The sequence below is a fragment of the Anas acuta genome, chromosome 13, assembly GCF_963932015.1.
Source record: "Anas acuta chromosome 13, bAnaAcu1.1, whole genome shotgun sequence".
NCBI lineage: Eukaryota > Metazoa > Chordata > Aves > Anseriformes > Anatidae > Anas > Anas acuta.
In genome coordinates, this window is record NC_088991.1 from 11,011,602 (window position 1) to 11,027,140 (window position 15,539).

Sequence of the window (15,539 nt, forward strand, 5' to 3'; positions counted from 1 at the left end):
ATCTCCCGCAGTACCCAAGGAAGTCACAGGAGTCAATAGAGGCAGCTGTGCAGTGCACAAAGAGCAGCACCACAGAGGAAGGACGGACTCAGTCCAGGCAAGGAAGAGGTTTCAAAGCAAAGAGATTCTCCAGATGGTTGTGCTTGCTTGCTTGACACATGGGGCTGAGCAAAGCTTAATAGCTACCAACACCAAGGAGGAATTTTGTTTCCCAAAATGCCAATCCCAAGGAAAGGGAAAAATAAATAACACTGAGTAAGTTTGATAGTTTCTCAAAGTATGTTACTGCTTCTAGTCAGTCATTTCCCTTCAGTAAGTGAAGGCACACAAATTTGCACCTGGTTTGGCTTTGTTGTCCTTCTTAACTACGTTGACCTACAAATGTCAGCTCACTGCAGATGGTAGGCAAAATAATGTGAAAAAAAAAGAGCTCGCAAGTGCTGCTACTTGTTTAATGTTGTAAGTTTGTAATCAATGAAACACATCCAATTGATGATGCGACTTAAAGATGTTTTGGTTGCCACTTTTTGTTTTGGTTTTGCTTCTCATCTGCTGTGCTCCTCTTGTGCAGAGGTGCTGTTCAGGGATTGTCGATGTGGTCTGCTACGCACCACTGCAGATGGCAGCTCACTGGCAGCATTTCCCAAAGGTGGAACTGCAGTGACTGGGTTTGTCGTGTACAGAGGCCTGCACGTGCTTGTCAGTGGAGGACTATGTCAAAGCTGCAGTATTTTAGTTAAAAGAAAAAAAAAAAATCAAACAAAGGATCTTGTGTATTTGAAAGGGAGCCCAGTTCTGGCATAGAAATTTGTAGGAGGATCTGGAATACCTTGAGAGATTTCAAAGGAACTTGAAAGGGGAATGTAAAAAAAATTAAAAATAAAAATAATAATAATAAACCAACAAAAACAAACAAACAAAAAAAATGAGTCTTTAAAGTTAAATTGAGAAACTGTCTCTTTTCAGTTTATTAAACCATAGTAAAGAGGTAAATTGTCCATTGAGTTATTTATAAAACAAGAGTTGGAAAGGAGACCTTGCTGTTTATGTTGACAAAAGGCCTAGTCTGGTTTAACAGCTGGAAGCAGAAACTTGCTACGTTCAGTGAAGGTGCCATTTCCTACCAGCAAGATTGAACTGGTGCATTGAACTATCTTGCTTGGATGAGAAAGATTGTCATTGTTTGGAATCCATCTCCAAGATACATTTAATTCAGTTTCTGTCAAAAACTGTGTAATCTGTATATGTAGGAGATAAGACTAGATCAACCTAATGTTACCCATCATAGCCCTCAGAATCCAAACTTCTGTGAAAGTTGGAAAAGCACAGGGAAATCAGCTGGATATATTTGTACAATAGTGCATGTGATTTTTTCTTGATATGTTTCATACATGTATTCCATGTCTGTCACCAAATTTCTACTACATTTTAATTTTTATTCATCTAAAGAAATCAGGCAAGCCTCCACCTGAGGAAGTCAGCATAAGGGTTTTCATTATCATAGGTCACCAATTCCTGATGCTGAATGCCAGCAGTGATGTTTAGGGTGATAATTGCTCATGACAGCACAATGTTCCCATGTTTAGCACCATTTCTTATTTATTCTCTACTGCATTCATGTCTTTCTCTTTTCAGGGGAATTAAGAGGGCATTTCAGTTTACAGGAGGCAGCATTGCTGATCTGTGTGGCTGTATTTGCCAAAAACCCCAGACTTCTGAGAACACAAAATGCCTGAAGTTTACCCTTCTCATTTTGCTGTCCAAAAGGCTCTAGGTGTCCAATGCCACCACTAATCCTGCCTTTATTTCTAACAGCTGAGGGTTGGATCCAGTTTGTGGCTTCCGTAGGGATAAGAGCGAGGGGCTCCTCACTGCAGCTGGGAAGGGAAGGAAACACACTTTTTTTCACCCAGCTTCTGTTTTTCAGCATGCAGCCGGTGACCGGCTCTGTTGTATTTGTGGATGGGGAGCGCCACCTGCCGCAGGCATCGCACTGAGCGAGGCGCTTTTGGGGCAGGCAGTGATATTTTCAATTAACTTCACCTCCAAACTTATTTTTAACTGCTCAGCTAAAACCTAGAGCTCAGTTAATGCTCTCTGTAGCTGTCACTGATGTCCACAATGCCACAGAGGGAGGAGCGCTGGTGGGATTAATACAGTCTGTCTAGGGAAAAGGAGTCACTGCCTGAATCTTATTCTGCTTGGGTTTTTCAAACAAGAACAGAAGGTATTTTATTTTATTTTATTTTATTTTATTTTATTTTATTTTATTTTATTTTATTTTATTTTATTTTATTTTATTTTATTTTATTATTTCATTTCATTTCCAGAAGCAGAATTCTAGTCATGCCATGTGCAATAGATAGCCCCAGAGCAGAACTGGCAGAGCAGGCTCTATCATGCAAGCTCAAAGCAGCTTTAAAAAGTTATTTTTACTTTTTTCTTTTCTTTTTCTTTTTCTTTTTTTTTTCTTGTAAGAAACTACTTAGATGTCTATTATACTGACATTGTTCATAAGTGCTTGATCTAAAACAAGTACCAAAATTTTGTGAAATTTTGTAACCTAAGCCTTTAGACAATCATTTCAGCAGGTAGAGAGCAGCTAATCACCACTATTAATCTGAAGAAAATCTTAATTCATATAAATTGAGGATATTAATTTCCTGTTTTAAAAGATGAATGGCAAAAAAAAAAAATGATGTGTTAAAAATGATCTGTCTGGCAGCCAGGACTCTCTCAGCAGTATATGATCTTGCAGACCAATTTGATCAATGAGTGTCAGAGCCCAGATGGCACCAATGGGCCTTAATGATCCTGAACAGCCTCACCTGTGGCCTCCTGTCCACACCCTGCCCCAGGGATTGGGAACCCTATTTCAGCCCAACCCCAGACCTTCAGTACCTGCTCGAGCTGCTGGGGAGGGAAGATGGGTTTTGTTTTAGCTGCAGCTATGTTGCTGCCTGTGCTTCAGTCCTGTTGCTCAGTGAGCTGGTAGCCCAGGCTAATGTCCAGGAGTGGCACTGGATCTGCCTCATCACCACGGCCCTGCTTGGCCACCCTAGGGTTTTGTCAGGCCCTAGGTATTGTTGCTGGACCTGACCCTAACCTAAGGCTTGGCTTCCCAATTTAACCTTGGATCTGCCTTGTTCCCACAGATGTGTTTGGTGATTTGGGCTCTTGCTTGATTCTCACTGCCCCTCTGGCCTGCCTGGCTCCTGCCCTGGGATGGTGGGATGAGTCCTGGCTGGTGAGGTCCTGTCCTGCCACATGTATTATTCCCTTAGATCCTGGCTCCCTGTCTAAGAGAGCAGCTGGCCCTCGCTGCAGGCAGGGAATGGTCTAACAGCTGAGCTAAAAGATGCTTGTTTGTGGCTGTTAGCTGCTGCCGAATCTCAGTAGAGACCAGGTTGATGTGATGTAATTTCAGTATGAATGCTGATACCTCTTCATTCTTTTATAGAAGTCAGCTTAGACAATCGTGAAGAAGAAACTGAGTGTTTGAGGTGCAATTTAACCACTGTTGTGATGAGAAGTCACAGCTGTGAAAAACAAAGCTTGTTAGACTGTCCCAGCAATGTATGTTATGTGCAAGCCAGAAGCTTTGCATATCTCTGGAAAAATAGCATTTTTTTGTTTGAGTAAGGAAGTTATAGTGAATCATCTGTTCCACACAGTGACACAAAAATCTTGGCTGTTGAATGGGCTACCTTGCCTCAGCTGTGAGCTGCTAGTCTAGTTTTGGAGGGTTTAGGAGTACAACACTCTGTTCCTGTGGCTCATGAAAACAGCAGCCCTGCTTTGTCTGTCAAAGTGCATGCTAGGGGCTCTGTATGCAAGTGTCTGAAAAGTCAGCATTTCAGTATGACTGTTGTGTACCCTGAAGCATCATCATTCTGCGGTGCAGAGCCAGCCCCCAGTGAGACAGATGTGTGATGGTGTGCATGCTGCTAGACACATTCCAGGGCCCAGGTCAAAGGCCTAGTAAAACTGTTTCGGGAATTTGACGGCAGTTTTTGCTCCAAATCCTGGTAGCCACTGAGTTGCTATGGGCCTGCTGGCATGTGAAGTCTAAGCGGCTTTGTCCTGCACATCTTGATCTCCTCCCCTGCCCAGTGCTTGTGCACATAAGCTGATAGTTGTCCCCAGCACACCTCTGCACACCCTGCCCAGCTGTGTCTGAACAGATGAAATCTGTGGAAGTTTACAGCTGTGAGAGTTGTACTACCTTGGTTAGAGAGACCACAGCTAAACAGCACCTTCCCCTTGTGTGAGATCCTCTCTCAACTTTTATTGCCTTAATTTTACATCTTACCCTGTAATGTATGTCCCTATGTGAGATCATCTGCCAGATGAGAGACATCTGGAGTCCGGTATGGCCAGGAGGGATGATGTCCTGATGTCCTGCTTTGCTACAGCAGCTTGCTGGCGGAGATATTGGGGCTGGGCAGTGGCAGAAGGCTCCTACATGTGTTGGCCCTTGGAGTCCTGGATGTGCAGGTAAGTAAGCTCTGTGCTTCTCAGAGTTTTCAGAAGGGACTTCATCTGGGGACTATTTTAAAGGATCAAAGTATTGTTGATTTTTCTTTTTTTCTATTGGAAATTTTTTTCTATTGGAAATTCTATTTTTTTCTGTTGGAAACAGAAGTGCTGAGGTACTAACAGGCCAACTCCTGTTCTAACCCAGCCGTCAGAGTATATCCAAAGAGTGTTTATCAATTCGGCGATAGGCACTTTATATAAATAAATATAAATATATATATGTATATATATTGAAAAGGAGGATTTGTATATATATATATATGTACAATATATATAATATTAAATATACATAATATATTATACAGGATATAAATAATATATATATTATATAACATAATATAAAAATATATAAAATATAAACTATAATATATATTATATATAACATATAATATGAATATAATATATATTTATATGATATATATTATATTTGATATATTTTTCATATAATTTTACATATATTTTATATTTACATTATATATAAATAAATATAAATATATATATGTATATATATTAAAAAGGAGGATTTATATATAATACATAAATATTTTGATATATAATATATATAATATAAATATATAATATAACAAAAATAATATATAAATGTAATATATATAATATAATATATTATTATATATAATAACATATAATGTATAATATATACTATATATTATACATTATATATTATATATTATATTATAATATAATATAATATATTAAATTATATATAATCATAAATATTGTATAATATACAATAATATTATATATATAATATATAATATAATATATATAATATATACTAAATACATATAAACATATATAATACAGTATATAATAATATATAATATAATAATAAATACATATATAATATACAATAAATATAAATAATGTAATATACAATATATAATATAGATAATATAAATATAATATATATAATGTATTAAATATGTATAATGTATATATTTTATATATTATAATAATATAATATATACTTATATATAATATCTCATATATAATATTATGGATATTATATATTACATAAAATTATGTAATATATATTTATATTTATTTTTTATATATTATTTCTATTTATATTATATGCAATATAATATAAATATAACATGTATTATATATACATTATATATATTTAATTATATTATATTTTATATATTTTTAATATAATTTTATATTTTATATTTACATTATATATAAATAAATATAAATATATATATGTATATATAAAAAGTATTTGTATATATACATAAATATGCATAATGTACAATATAATATATAATGTAATATGTAATATATGATATATAATAATATAATATGTAATATATAATAATATAATAGAATATATTATATATTATATATTGTGTATTATATTTCATATATGTTTAATGTATAATATAATATATCTCATATATATATATATATATATATATATAAATAGCCTTTTAGCAGATTTTTTTTTCTCCTGAAGAATGAATAATATTTTCCTCATTGCATTGGGAACCAGTCTGGGGAGCAGCTGCCTCAAAGTCTTTTCATTGAGACCTAAAAATTGTGCAGAGAGCTTTTACTTGCTTCTTTGAAATGAAGAGGCAGACTGCTGTTTTTACTTAGGCTGAAACCAATTCAGTTGGCACATTATGGTAAGCAGTTACAGTTAATTTCATTGGCAAACAAAATCCCCTCAGAGAATAACAAGCCTCTGAGCCTTTGGTGTAAGCCCACGGCAGCAGAATAAACCAGAAACTGGTGCTGGTTAGCAGTGGTCAGTTAGCTTTAGACCTCCAGGGGCATGAGTGGGAGAGTAAATGAGAGCTACTCAGAGGCTGCCTTTATTGACAGGAGCTTTTCTGAACTGAACTGTCCATCAGACCCTTCTTCAAATACTGTTGTTATTTGCAGTGTCCTGCAACTGTTTTTGAAGTGCTGGCAGCAGCGCAGGCTTTTGAGCATTGGTTCCTCACTCAGATGGTGCTCGGTACCTCAGGAGGAATGGATGTGACATGGCAGAAGAGAAAGGACCGGCTTCACCCCCCAGCCCTGGAGACACATGCTGATGTTTCTCCTGTGTTGTGTGGCTGGTGAAAGGCTGACCAACACGCATCTTGTCTTTGGAACAACATGCAATTGAACCAGCATATGGTAAGGCTATTTTTTGGATTTCATGGTATTTGGTGGCATAGACAGTCATTGGAATTGTAAATGTTGACAGCCCTTTGGATTTCTCTCATATGATGGTGGGCAGTACATTTTTTTCATGCTATGATGGCTTGATGTAGAGGTTGTTACTCTGAGCACCTAGGGCTCTACTGCGGAGCTTGTCTCTTTTGAAAAGACATCTCCTGAATGTGACTTGGTGCGTCTGGATTTTCTTCCCTGTGAGGTGATTGAAGGAAAAGCATTGTTGTTCCAGGCTGTGAGCATAGCTTGTGGGCTTTTAAAGCAATAGTTTTGTAGTAAGGAGATAACCTGTGACCTCTACTGCCCCTCCAGTTCAAACCCATCTTGTCTGACACCTCATTGTCAAAGGCAGAGTGTGCAGAGATGGATGGGGCAGAGCTGTCTGCAGAGGTTGACCTGGAACAGATGGGTCCATGGAGTAATTCGGGTTGGACGGGACCTCTGGAGGTCACTCATCCAACTGCCTGCGGGACAAAGCAGGTCTGGTTCTGTCAGGTGGCTCAGGGCCTTGTGCTGTTGAATTTCCAGTTGCCTGTTGTTATGAAATACTGGAGCTATATTTTTTTATGCTGTTTTGGTCACTGGGTGATGTGGAGACTCACAGGGGTCCTGTGTGGCATCTGGACTGGGTATCAGGAAGAGGTTTTTCACTGAGAGGGTTGTCATGCACTGGAACAGGCTCCCCAGGGATGCAGTCACTGCACCAAGCCTCTTGGAGTTTAAGAAGTGTTTGGACTGTGCTCTTAGTCATATGGTCTGAATTTTTGGGTAGACCTGTGTGGTGCCAGGAGTTGGACTCAATGATCTTTATGGGTCCCTTCCAACTCGGGATATTCTATGATGATGTGATGTGAGGCTTTCTGCACGAGAAATGCAGCTGTGACCTCTCTGTGGAGATGCTATAGATGAACTGACAGGTAGCACAGCCCCCTCCCACCCCCTTTTCTTGACCAGGCTGGTTTCCTGCTGGGTTCTGGGCTTGTAAGAGACAAGTGTATTTTCAGCAGCACATCCAGAGGCAGGTACCTCCCCTATTTGCGGCAGCTATTTTAAAAGCAGATCTTTGTTTCTTCTGCCATCATGTGGCTGACAGAAGGCTGCAGGGCACAGTAAGAACTTGATTACCTCAGTAGTAACAGCTTAATGAATAGGAAGCCTTCTGATCTGGATTGATTGTTAGCTTTCTCCCTTGTCTCAATTCTCCAGCAGGAAAAACGGGATTTTCAATGCTTGGGCAGCTCTCCAGTCCCTGCCAGAGCTGAGCTGTGCTGGGAAGGGCTCCCAGAGGAGTTTGGGACCCTTGTCCCAGCAGAGCCTGGGGTGCAGGGCACCATGAGCCTCCAGCAGCTGCACTGTACAGAGTCTTGTTGAGGGTCTAGTGGGGAAGAGACCAGGTGTACTTCAGCCTCCCTGGAGATGTGAGAGAGCTTAAGCCATGCCCTGCATGCTGAAGACTGCAGGTAAGTGAATTGTTGGATAAACAAGCCAGTCTGTCCTTAGGCTCTGCTGGACCATTTCACATTGAGAGAGCAGGGCTGTGCTTCCCTGCACTGCCACTGCCCAGCCAGCTCAGTGCATTTCACTCCACAAAGCCATTTTTTGGCCACACTGAGAGATTAAGGTGGCAGTTTTGGGGGGAAGGAAGTGTAGGCAGGGCACTCAGACCTAATTGGAGCTAAGACTCTTTTTTCAAGCTCTGAAAGGTGGAAAGCCAGAGATTAACTTACATGTCTGAGTGGTAGTTGCTTCCCTCAACACTCCAACAAGGAAAAGAAAACAGAGGGATTTTTCACTTTCCAGTACTTTCCAATTCATATTAAAACAGTGACATGGATATCAGTTTATGACAGTAATTTATAGGTTTCCAGATAGAACCTGTTAATGGAAGTAGCTGGAGTTATTACTGTCAGGACTACCTGTAAAAACAAGGAAAGAGTCAAGGTGGTACAATAACATCATTTGTAAAAGGGGAGGGAGGGAGGGAGGGAAGGAAACAGTGGGAGGCCACTTCCTTTTCCAGCTGTGATGCGCTGAAAGGAGAGGAGTGATGCATCTGGGAGACAAATGTGACCGGCAGCTGCTACCTCTCAGCTCTGGCAGCACAGCAGTGATCTTCCCAACACAGACATGGGTGGCAAGCAGCAGCTGAGGAGCAAGGTGAGCTGTCGTTTCTTGTTCTGAGAGCTGGGATTCTTCTACAATAGGAAACAATAATTAAATTATTTAAATAAGTAAGCCTCAATCAATCACTACTTATTTACTAATTAATATTAGTAGTACATTAAACAAATCAAGTGTCCTGTTGGCTTAGTTGTGGTTTTCTCCAAATGTGATTTCCAAGAGCACAAATGATGCTGTATGTTGCTAACATGGGATTTGTTCTTGGCTTTTCCTGTGGGAACAGCTCCAGAGTGAGGGGAGTGCAGGCTGCCGGAGGCAGAGCCTGAGGGTAACACAAAATGTGCTGCAAGAAGTAAATGCTTTAGGGCTTGCTTCTTTACTTCTGCAGCATTTTCTTGATGTGTAATGAATGCACATCAAGTCTAGCGACTGCTTCTTCTGAAGAGTTATCTGGAAAACAAGCTCATTTTTTTTTTTTTTTTTTTAAATCTCCAGATGGTCCCAAACAGCAAGTCAAAACTTTGCCAAGAGATCAGTTATGGGTTCTTCAACAGCAACAAGTACCTGTGTGTCCAAAAATACCTCTTTCCTGGGTAACGCAGAGACTGCAACTAGGGACAAGTCTAGAGCCTGGTCTTCAGAATATGAAAACATGAAGTGTGGATGCTCCAGGCACTTTCACTCTACCCACAGTGCAGTCAGTCAAGCAAAGAGAAAGCTTAACACTCTGTGAAGAGGGGTTGCACCACCTAGTTACAAGAGACTGAAGAAATAGCCTCAGAAGAAGACAAGTTCTTCTGTCCTAGCACCAGGAGGGTATCTCATGCTGGAATGGGGCTGTGCAACCCATACAGGTACACCTGGGCCTTGCACTTCAGTTTAAAGTAAGTAGGCAAAACAACAAGGATGCTCCCAAAGGTAAGAGCGCTGCTCTAGCAGGCTGCCTCAGCCATGCCATGCCCTGCTTCTGCTGTGCGTCCCTGGCGTTAGGATTTAGATTTGTTCACTCACCGGCTCGGGGCTCTTCTGTATCCTCCAGCACTCCTTGTCTGGCTTGGGGTTTTGCTTCTGGCTGAGGCTTCAAGCTCTTTCCATCTCTGCTGCACTGACACAGCATCATCTGTGTAGACAAAAGGTTCTTGTGAGAAGAAGGAAAAAAAAGGCAAAAAGCAAAATTGCAGCCAGAAGGAAGTAACTCTTCAGTGAGATTTCCCCTTGGCAGCTCCCGTGCCCATACACATTCCTTTTTTTTTTTTCCCCTGCTTACAACACAAGCCTGAGTTTCATCCAGGATAGCATCATTTCAGTAACATGTTAAGTCTTTAAATAGGTGATATGCATGGATATCCTAAGAACAGAGTAATTTAGAGTCAGGTTGTGGTCTTTTCTGCACTATGCAATATATATATTTATACTAAGGGTATGGGACAATCTTACAGAAAGCTTTGCAGTCCCCTTCTGGCAGTCGTCAGCCCACAGCCAGTGCTACAGCCTGCAATAACTGAGCTGGACATGAGCATCTGGTTTCGTGGCAAAACACAAGGATGGCTCCTGCTTCCTTTGCTGTGCTCAGAAGTGAGGCCTGTGAGATGTATCCTAAGAAATACAAATGTCTAGGAAGCATTTATACCTACCTGCTGGATGGCAGCTTAAGAAATTCTTTGTAAGTTCCAAGGTGTCCAAAAGTTTCCTCTTCATGCTTTTCTCCACACCAATACTTTCCTGTAAGAAAAGGATACTTTCCTGTAAGAAAAGGGAAAGAGTGACCCTTCTCAAGCTGAAACACCTCTGACCCATCATGGGCACCCCTTTTAATTCCTCTAGTGATGCACCATGTTCTGTGTGTTGGGTATCTCTCATAGCTAGTGGGATACAGCTGTGAGCCTAGGACATACCAAGATCCATTAGGTAACATACCCAGGGATTTTATGACATTACCCACTACGGTTCAGAAACTGGTGCCTATTTAACAATTGCCTTCTTGTCCTCAGGAAGCTGTACTGACTCAGTGGAGGGCACAGAGCAGCACAGCTCAGAAGCTGTGCCAGCTAATGGTACCCTCATGCCAAGAAGCTGTTACCGTATTCCCATCCCTCTGCCACTGCTCAGTGCACGGTCTGTATACATGTAGATCTGCTCCGGGTGTACACCAAACACTACAGAAATACATCTGAAAAAGCTTATTCCTCTGCCTGGCAGCCACACCAGCAAGGTACTAAAGGTGACACATGTCCCTGTGTGTCGTCTGCATGTCCCCCCAACCTGCTTCACCTTACCTCTAGGATACTTCTTACTCAAAAGGCTGAATGTGTCCATTTTCCTCACAGTCTCTCTTTCCTGAATCAAAGAAGAAGATATTCAGCATTCCAAGTCACAAAGAAACATAAGTCTGGATGCCCAAACATTTAAGTATTAACACATGCAGACACTAAAAGCTTCTTCATAACTATTCCACTCCAGAAGGTGAAAGATGGAAGAGAGGTTGCGGACCATGACTTACCTTAAAAGCAGCTAAACATCTCACCCCAAGGGCACTGCAGCTCCGCAGCCTCTTCCCAGCATTGCTCTGACATCAGTCTCCACAGGTCCTAGAGCTCTTCACAGATACAGCACTTATTGCCTCAGTGCTGCAGACAAGGGGTTTAGGCCACTCAGCAAATGAAGATCTCAGACAACGCTTAATTTAAAAGCTAAATATAGTATCAGGGTGATGCTTGCCAGTGTTCCTTTAATAAAAAAGATATTATTTGCCTAAGGATTTATAACTTTCAAATGAGAGTTTAATACCTGATGATATCTCTTCTTCAAGCACTTATGCTTTCCAATCCTACAAGTGTCATTTTAACCAATGTAAAACCCCAAAGCCTACATTAGCTGGAATTAAACTGAGAAACTGTGAATATCCGTGCTTCAGTTCAGGTACCCAAGGCACAAAAGCCAGAGGTAGGGGCCCCCAGCATCCCTGTGGAGTCAGCAGTGCTCAGTAATTGAGCTATGATTGAAGACATACATAATCTATTTCCTGACTTCCTGAAAGACACAGCAAGCCCACAAACACCACAAAGCAGGTTGTAATTCAGCTGATCAAAGCAAGAAGGACCAGCGTCACAGGCTCAGCCATGGCAAACTAGGGCTCTTCCACCTCCCTGTGACAACTGCCTTCAATGGCTATATTCTCTGCACTGGGCACATGGTCCACCAGAAAGTGAAGACCATGCAAGCTGAACATAATCCCTATTCTGCCTTTGAGGCTCTATCTTCGCTTCAGCAACCGTTACCTTTCCTTTGCACACAGATGCAGGTAACATGCGAGGCTAATTTTTGTGGCCCCAGGGTCACTATACTCATCAAACAGACCTAAGCTTCAGTCAGACAACTCCCAGTTTAAATAATGACAACACAAACAGCACAGAAAAAATGACCAAACTGCTAGCTTAGACCCAAAATGAAGTCACTACAGCACCAACAGAATAATGTATATCCATGCAACTTACAGAGAAGGGCCCATGGCTCTGGGAGGCTGCTCCACTTCTTAATCAAGATGAAGCTTCTTGCAGGTGGGAGGTGACCCAACACCCAGGCAGCTTCCCTTTTCTGTAACAACTGGATACATCTCTTCTGAAACCATACAACACCAGCCCTTTCTATGTAATGAAAAATTACACAGCTCTTGAGCACAGAGAATAAATCAACGAATATGAAACTTTGCACTGTTTTTCAATTGAAAAGGAAGTTGGAGGTTTTTTTTATTATTATTATTAAAAAAAAGCTCTCTAGTATGTCAGAAAAAAATAAGCCTTTTGCATGTGATTCGTGCTTAAAAACACCCACGCAGCTCATCACATTGACCTCAAAAGACAGAAATGCTGCAGCAAGCCACATCCAGAGAGGGAATTTATGGGCACTAAACCACAGTGAACAAAGAGCTGATGAATTATCAGCTCTTCAGAGCTAATCTGCTGAGCAAATATTAATACAATTAGTGTTAATCCCTGAGTCTCATAGTTTTTGAGTTATACATAATTTTTTGAAGGATGGAAGCTTGTTACTGGCTTCAGCTGATCTAGGCTGGGAGGAAAAAAAAAAAAAAAGTTTTCTCCTCCCTCTGTTAGTAAGCAGCAACTGGGCATGGCCAGAATGGCAGAGGTAATGCTCAGTGTGGCTCTCATCAGGCTGTTCCTTCCAGAGCTCTGCTGACTCTCAAACTGTGTGATTTGCCTATGACTGCTTTCTGTGCTGTCTCAATCTATCATGCATCAAGCAGATCTAGACTTACTGAGCAGGGAAGGTCCAAAGGGTCTGTCACTGCCCCATGTTCATGCTCTGGGTGCTGCTGCAGAGCTCCAGGCAGCTGCAGGTCAGTCCAGCCCAAGCAGAAAAGCAGCTCACAGCTCCCTGGAAGGAAAGAGTTTGTTAGGGTCTGACAGAGCAATAGCATCCATCTCATCTCCACAATCCTCACCGAATCCCAGTGAATAAAAAAAGCCTCTTATTTCTTCATCCCAATTAGAAGAGTAAAGAAGAAATCTACTGCTTGGATACCCACAGATACATCTGCAAAAGTAATAATGAAATTATCACCTGTGATTTAGAAAGTGAGGACACCCCAGCAATCTTCAACTTCCTGCTGCTTTGGGTGTGCTCCAGCCAGTTTCTGACATCTCCATCAATCTTCAGACTCCCTGTAAGGTAAGGTACACAACAACAGATTTTGTACTTGTTCATGGAGACAGAATCACTGGTGAGCTTGCACAGAGACCCTTCTTTGCTCAGCACGCATCCCAGTTTGTAAAGCATAGCCCTCCGTGTTCAGCCCAGCCAATGCTTGCTAAGGAGCAAGGAGCAGCTGCGTGTTGTGTGAACACACAACCAGTGGTGTTGAACACTCCTGCCCAGAAGTGATGAACAAGCAGGGCTGTACTTTCCAGCTATGAAATCCACAGTGGGAATAGCCAACTGTCAGTCTTAACCTCAGCCCTTTGAGGAGCAGGGAAGCCTCTGTACCCTCTGACTACCAGAGTCATGAGATACTCATAACTAGAAAAATCCCTCTTATGGTAGCTCAAGCAGGTTCCCCCAATCCAGACATCCCTGAAAAGTGCACTTTTTGCAGTTATTTTGGAATGACATGATCTACACACCAGTACAACTAGCATTTACAACTCATTCAAATCTTAGTTGCACCCAGGATAGCTTTTCACATTTCATTTTTTTAAGGAGTTGATGTTAAACACTGTTCTGAGAAATTCCTGACCTAGGACTGACTGTGGCTCAAAAATGATGTGTGCTTAGAGGTAAAAACATCTTGTGAAATTATGGAATATCAACATGCAAAACTGACATTTTATTCTAAAAGATGAATGAAAAACATTTAGTTGGTAATACTCTAACACATCAGTTAAAGTATTTCGTAAGAATTCATCTTTTACTTTCCAAAAGTAAAGTACTTTTTTATAGTAAAGAATACTTGTATAAAATTCATAAGACAAAATTCTAAGTTTGAGAGCATCATAATGACTCACACCACTGTTCACCGGTCCCAGTATCTCCTAACATCAACCAACAGCAAAGGGAAGGAAGATAAGAGCAGGGCAAGACTGCAATACTTTTTCTGTCATTCTCAAAATCCTTTCAGTTCCATTTTCCCCTCAATCCTATGTAAACTTTTACCTTTGTGCTGTCCCTTTGCAGGGAGACCCATGGGTCAGCTACCACCAAGTGAAGAACCACAGGCGTTGGTTTGCTTCCAGCTCCTGGGGGCTTCGTGTGATGCCTTCAGATGGCGGTAGTGAAAGGGAAGTCAAAGGTTAGTGGCTAACCACCCTCTCTAATCTGCTCATGTAAATAAATGATGTGGGCATATAGATGAGGTATTGAGTAGTAGAACAGAACAGAGACTGGAATTCAGTGTAATATTACAACAAAATCAAGTCTTTTGATAGACTGATAGTGCCTCCCCCCAACTTGTCACAAGGCAAAGACATTTCAAAGACTTCATTTTTGACACTTATGCATTAAAAAATAAATAAAAATAGCAGAATTTCCTTTGATACAAAAAACCCAGCTCCTGCTCAGCAGTGGCATTGAACAAGAACATTCTGCAGCACTTTCCCTCTATTGTTTCTTTCCAGAGATGAGCTCGGTGCTGTCCCCTTTCCAGGTGATGGCTGTTACCAGTGAGAGGATGTGACAGGCAGTTTAGAAGTTTCCTTTTTCGCCTACTCAAGGAAGAAGAGCTCTGAAGCTTGCAGCGAAGTGATTTCTTGCCATTTTCTCTCTTTGTGCTTAGCTGCAGGTTTCCACCTCTGGTCTGCAGCACCTCAGGGAAAATACTTACTCCTTGTAAGCTGTCAAGACAAGGTAACTCACTGAAGGAAGTCATAATCAGGAGGCTTAAATTAGCTGTACAGGGGGCTGCAGCTTCACTGCAAAATACTTAGGTGTTGCATACTGATGGAAATTGAAAACAGAGAGGGTTGTCCTGGATGCTGTGGTTGGCAGGGAAGCAGCATTTCTTCCTCTCCCTCCTATGTCCTGAGAAAGTGCTTCTCTTTATCTTTTAATTTACGTACACTTTCTGTCTCTATCCATTTTAACCAGGGCAGCACAGAGACTTTCCTCTCATAGATGCCTTGCATTTTTTTCCCCCTTCTTCTTTCCATTTCCCTCCTTTCCTTTTCTCCAAAGAG

At 41.0% G+C, this 15,539-nt stretch overlaps 2 long non-coding RNA genes across 13 annotated transcripts in view; one reads left to right on the forward strand and one right to left on the reverse strand.

Annotated features, from left to right (window-relative positions):
- Positions 1-15,539, forward strand: part of LOC137863596 (uncharacterized) — a 202,939-nt gene that overhangs the window by 183,465 nt on the left and 3,935 nt on the right. For 7 of the 11 annotated variants that reach the window (XR_011100988.1, XR_011100986.1, XR_011100982.1 and 4 more), the window contains 5 exons: positions 12-4,497; positions 6,451-8,189; positions 8,750-8,886; positions 9,346-13,539; positions 14,542-14,656. This is a non-coding gene — a long non-coding RNA (uncharacterized lncRNA). The remainder of the gene's footprint in view (positions 1-11; positions 4,498-6,450; positions 8,190-8,749; positions 8,887-9,345; positions 13,540-14,541; positions 14,657-15,539) is intronic. The other 4 variants (XR_011100985.1, XR_011100984.1, XR_011100989.1 and 1 more) reach the window with 4 other exon arrangements.
- On the reverse strand, positions 8,369-14,639 carry LOC137863597 (uncharacterized). Of its 2 annotated transcripts, XR_011100994.1 has the most exons (8): positions 14,521-14,639; positions 13,432-13,532; positions 13,127-13,245; positions 12,345-12,494; positions 11,127-11,576; positions 10,485-10,572; positions 9,862-9,970; positions 8,369-8,924 (listed from the first exon to the last, which is right to left on the reverse strand). It is a non-coding gene; the product is annotated as an uncharacterized lncRNA (long non-coding RNA). The 2 variants fall into 2 exon arrangements; XR_011100993.1 differs by having other exon boundaries at positions 10,485-11,477.